Genomic DNA, 6,000 nt, shown 5'->3' with positions numbered 1-6,000 from the left:
GCCGCCCTCCTCCATCGCCGCCGCCGTTTCCCAGCCTGGGTGGTGAATGGGCCAGGCACCCCCCCAGCCCGCCGCCCTCCGCCTCTCTCCCGGGCTCACATCTGCGGAGCTTCCCGGCCCCCTTTCTCCCAGGTCCTGTGGGAGGGGGGTGCGGGGAGAGGGGAGAACGGGAGTCCGGGGAGATTTTTGGGGTGGGGTCGGGGGGGGGTGGCTGGAGAGCTCGGCGGCGCTGCAGCCCAGACGAGGCGAGCAACAGATTCCAGCTGGAAGATGCAGGGGGAGGGAGGGGGCGGGGAGAGGGAGGGAGGGAGGGTGCGGCCAAGGGGGGAAGGGAAGCGTTGCGATGGGGGAGGGCAGAGTGGATTCTCTCACACTCCCCTCCTGCCAGGCAGTTTCCTGTTGGTGAGTGGGGGGGGGTCTTTAACCCCTCCTCCCCAGCGCGGGGCTTCGGGTCCCCAGGGCATCGCCCGAGGACCAGGTGGAAACCCTCCTTTGTTCGCAGGTAGAAAAGGCGACGGGGAGGGCGGCGGCGGCGGATGGGCTTCCAAGCAGCGGAGTGCAGGGATGCAGCCCGCCCCCTTCCCCCGTGCGACTTTTCGGCTAAGACGCTCTGCGATTAGAAGACTAGAGCGGGGCCCTGGAGGCCTCTAGTCCAACCCCCTGCTCAAGCAGGAGACCCTGGATCATTTCAATCAATCCATCGGAATAGAGTGAAGGGCCTTGGAGGCCATCTAGTCCACCACCACCACCACCACCCCGCTCAAGCAGGAGACCCTGGATCATTTCAATCAATCAATCAGAATAGAGGTGGGAGGGGCCCTGGAGGCCTTCTACTCCAACCCCCTGCTCAAGCAGAAGACCCGGGTGAGGAAGCCCCACCACAACTTGTGGAAGGAAGCCTTTCCACTGATTAAAATGTTCTAGGATTATAGGATAATAGAATCAAGTCAAAGGGACCTTGGAGGTCTTCTAGTCCAACCCCCGGCTCAAGCTGGAGGCCGGGCCCCGGACCGTTTCAGACAAATGGCTGTCCAGTCTCTTTTGAAAACCTCCAGTGATGGAGGCAACCGCAACTACTGGTGGCAAGCGGTTCCAATGGCTAATTGTTCTAAGTGTTCTGGGAAATTTCTCCTTAGTTTCTCCAGGTCGCTTCTGTCCTAGATTAATTTCCACCCATTGCTTCTTTTTCTGGTGCTTTGGAGAACAATTTGACCCCCTGCTCTTTGTGGCAGCCCCTCAAGTATTGGGAGATGCTGTCATGTCTCCCCTGGGGGCCTCCTTTTCCCCTCTCTAGGCCAGTGTTTCTCAACCTTGGCCACTTGAAGATTCCGGACATCTTCAAGGGCCAAGGTGAGAACACTGGATTATGCAGTTGTATTAACCTCTAAGCCACAAACTCTCCTCCCTTATCAGCTGAGCCAGGGGAATGATTAAGCATTCGCTGGCTGGGGAATTCTGGGATTGAAGTCCGGACATCTTCAAGTGGCCAAGGTTGAGAACACTGGATTATGCAGTTGTATTAACCTCTAAGCCACAAGCTCTCCTCCCTTATCAGCTGAGCCAGGGGAATGATTAAGCATTCGCTGGCTGGGGAATTCTGGGAGTTGAAGTCCGGACATCTTCAAGTGGCCAAGGTTGAGAAACACTGGATTATGCAGTTGTATTAACCTCTAAGCCACAAGCTCTCCTCCCTTATCAGCTGAGCCAGGGGAATGATTAGCATTCGCTGGCTGGGGAATTCTGGAGTTGAAGTCCGGACATCTTCAGTTGCCAAGGTTGAGAAACACTGGATTATGCAGTTGTATTAACCTCTAAGGCCACAAGCTCTCCTCCCTTATCAGCTGAGCCAGGGGAATGATTAAGCATTCGCTGGCTGGGGAATTCTGGGAGTTGAAGTCCGGACATCTTCAAGTGGCCAAGGTTGAGAAACACTGGATTATGCGTTGTATTAACCTCTAAGCCACAAGCTCTCCTCCCTTATCAGCTGAGCCAGGGGAATGATTAAGCATTCGCTGGCTGGGGAATTCTGGGAGTTGAAGTCCGGACATCTTCAAGTTGCCAAGGTTGAGAAACACTGGATTATGCAGTTGTATTAACCTCTAAGCCACAAGCTCTCCTCCCTTATCAGCTGAGCCAGGGGAATGATTAAGCATTCGCTGGCTGGGGAATTCTGGGAGTTGAAGTCCGGACATCTTCAAGTGGCCAAGGTTGAGAAACACTGGATTATGCAGTTGTATTAACCTCTAAGCCACAAACTCTCCTCCCTTATCAGCTGAGCCAGGGAATGATTAAGCATTCGCTGGCTGGGGAATTCTGGGAGTTGAAGTCCAGACATCTTCAAGTGGCCAAGGTTTGAGAAACACTGGATTATGCAGTTGTATTAACCTCTAAGCCACAAGCTCTCCTCCCTTATCAGCTGAGCCAGGGGAATGATTAAGCATTCGCTGGGCTGGGGAATTCTGGGAGTTGAAGTCCGGACTCTTCAGTTGCCAAGGTTGAGAAACACTGGATTATGCAGTTGTATTAACCTCTAAGCCACAAGCTCTCCTCCTTATCAGCTGAGCCAGGGGAATGATTAAGCATTCGCTGGCTGGGGAATTCTGGGAGTTGAAGTCCGGACAGCTTCAAGTGGCCAAGGTTGAGAACACTGGATTATGCAGTTGTATTAACCTCTAAGCCACAAGCTCTCCTCCCTTATCAGCTGAGCCAGGGGAATGATTAAGCATTCGCTGGCTGGGGAATTCTGGAGTTGAAGTCCAGACATCTTCAAGTGGCCCAAGGTTGAGAAACACAGTTCTAGGCGGTCTCTAAAAAACAAAGCCAGAAGAGAGGGGTGGGTAGGAAGGCAACCCCCCCCCGCCAGACCTCAGGTGGTTCTCTGGCTTAGGGGGGGGGGGGCAGCAAAGGATCGAGTCCCTTCCTACAAGCCTTACACACCACAAACGCACACACACACACACACACACACAGACGGTCTCTCACAAGTCACCATGGCTTGGATTGGGGCCCAGAGTCTTCACACACCCCCTCCTGCCAACGGCAGGCGTCTCTGCAGGATTGTTGAGGCACGCCAGGGAATCTGCCTCTACACGCGTGGTAAGTGGCCCAAGCCTCGGGAGAAGCTTCACCTGTTGAACCAACTCAGCCTGTTGGGTCGCTTGGGAGTCCCGCTGTTTGAAAAATGGGGTTCATCCTGGGTGACGGTGGGTGTGTTTGGCTCCCCCCCACGAGAGCCTGGGAGAAGCAGGAATGGGGGGGGGCTTGAGAGGGGGCAGAGGGCATCTTTCCTGAGCTCCCCCCCAACCGTCTGCAGCCGACCCCCTCCCCACCTCCCTCTTTTTTTCTGCCTCTTGACCCCCCCTCCCACCCTCTCTCTCGGCTGGGGCCTGCATTTGGGCTTGGGGGGAGGGGAGGGGTAAAGAGGGAGGGGAAATAGTTGCAGAATAGCAATAGCAATAGCAGTTAGACTTATATACCGCTTCATAGGGCTTTCAGCCCTCTCTAAGCGTTTACAGAGTCAGCATATCGCCCCAACAACAATCCGCTCCTCATTTCACCCACCTTGGAAGGATGGAAGGCTGAGTCAACCCTGAGCCGGTGAGATTTGAACCGCCGAACTGCAGAACTGCAGTCAGCTGAAGTAGCCTGCAGTGCTGCATTTAAACCACTGAACCACCTTGGCTGGGAGTTCTCGCTTAGTTCATTTAATGACTGTCCGACGTTACAACAGCACTGAAGAGAGTGACTGATGGCCGTTTTTCACACTTACGACCGTTGAGCCTCCCCCATGGTTCACAAAATTCAAAACGCTTGCCAACTGATTCGTATTTATGACCGTCACACTGGTCCCCGGGGTTACGTGAATCCCCCCCTTTTGCGACCCTTCTGACAAGCAAGGCCAATCCGGGGAAGCAGGATTCACTTAACGGCCGTGTGACTCACTCATACCACGGCAGGATTCACTTAACAAAAAAAACGGCAGGGAAGGTTGTAAAAAAGTGGGGCCAAATTCACTTAGCAAAATGTCTCATTTAGCAGCAGAAATGCTGGGCTGAATGGTGCCGTAAGTCAAAGACCACCAGGGCCACGTTTTGAGAATTTGAACAGAATCGGGGACTTTGGTGGCATCCCTCCCTCCGGTTCTCTCCCTGCTTAGCTTTTAGCCTAGAGAATCCCCCGCCAGGGTTACTTTGGGAATCCGGGGGCTGCTTCCGCCCCCACCTCCGGCAGTTCAGCAGAGCAGGGGCTGAGGGAAGGGGGGGGCAGGGACGCCTGGGATTCTCGGCTGAGCTGGGGAAGGGCAGCCCGGGTGGCCCAAAGGGGGTCTTCCAGATGCTTCCAGGATTAACAGGACGCTTCCCTGAGCCCCCAACTCCCTCCAACGGGGAGGGGGGCGTCTCGCCGGGTGCAGGAGTGAAGATGCCCACGGAGCAGGGAAAAAACCCCTTCTCCCCCCCCCCCCACAAAAGCCTCTTGAGGAAACATAAATGGATGAATCCGCTCAAAGGGTCCGAGGACCCCCGCAGGTAAATTGCACAGAGGAAAGAGCTCTTGGCATCTGGCCTGCAACCCCCTGAATGTCTGGGGGGGGGGGCGGAGGGAGGGGCTGGGCACCTGGCTGGGGAAGCTGACACACACACACACACACACACACACACACACACACACACACACACACTTCCCCTTTGCCATTCAAAGTCATATTTTGCCAGCTCTGACGTTCCCAGCCGGCTCAGAGGGAAGGAAAATAAATAGGATCCAGATGAGGAGGGGGAGGCGCAGCCCCCCCATCCTTCGCTTGTGCAACGCACAGACAGACACGCGTGCAAAACGGCGCATTCCTGAGAGCGAAGCCCAGAAACCAGAGCCATGGAGGGGGAGGCTTGCTTTTTTTCCCTCCCCAGGGGGATTCTGGGAAAGGAAAGGCGGGATGGGGGGGGCTTAGCCCCTCCCATAGTGCCCTCTCTAGCAATCAGCTGCAAAGTGCAACGGGGGGGCCGATTTGGGGTGGGTGGGTGGAGAGCAGGCAGCTCCCCTCCCTCCCCAGATGCCGAATTGGGCAGAAAAGAGGCTCTTTGTGGCAAGCTGGAAAAGCCGCGATTTGCCAGCCAGCCGAGCGTTACCAGGGCATCTTGGCTGGCACAGCCTCTCCCCGCCCAGCACAAAGGGCCAATTCACCTTCCCTTGCCCGAGGAGGAGGGCGGGGTGTGCGCGCGGTGCTGGCCGAGGGTGCAGTGGTTAGAGCAGCAAGGAAGATGGGCAGGAAGGTTGGATTGGAACCCACAGCCAGCAACCCAAGGGGGATATGGAAGTCTTGGGGGGGGGGGAAGAGAAGTGATGGGGAGGGGGCGAGGATGAAAGGCATGATTTCCCCTCCATCCTCCTGTCCTTTTAGGGGGGGTCTCTTTGGGAAATGGAGCCAGTTTCCGTCCATCTAGGGCAGGGGTCCCCAAACTTGGCATCTTTAAGACTTGTGGACTTCAACTCAGCCAGCCATGCACTTCCAACATTTGAGGGGCTGCCACCAAGAAGACGGGGGGGGGGGGAGGTTCAACCTATTCTCCAAAGCCCCCCGAAGGCAGCAGACACAATGGGTGGAAACTCATCCGAGAGAGAGAAGCGAGCTGGAACGAAGGAGGAATTTCCCGACCACGAGGACAATTAACCAGGGGAACTGCTTGCCACCAGAAGCTGTGGGTGCTCCATCACTGGAGGTTTTAAGAGGAAATTGGACCAACCATCCGTCTGAAAAAGGCCCAGGGGGGTCTCCTGCTTGAGCAGGGGGGCTGGTCTAGAACAGTGGTTCCCAAAGTTGGCAACTTTAAGACTTGTGGACTTCAACTCCCAGAATTCTCCAGCCAGCAGAGCTGGCTGGAGAATTCTGGGAGTTGAAGTCCACAAGTCTTAAAGTTGCCAACTTTGGGAGCCACTGGTCTAGAAGACCTCCAAGCTCCCTTCCGGCTCTGTTATTCTGGGGCCAAGAGGGAGCAGCCCCCTTTC

Source organism: Thamnophis elegans, chromosome 12, assembly GCF_009769535.1.
Source record: "Thamnophis elegans isolate rThaEle1 chromosome 12, rThaEle1.pri, whole genome shotgun sequence".
Lineage (NCBI taxonomy): Eukaryota > Metazoa > Chordata > Lepidosauria > Squamata > Colubridae > Thamnophis > Thamnophis elegans.
Note: the sequence above shows the minus strand (reverse complement) of the source record.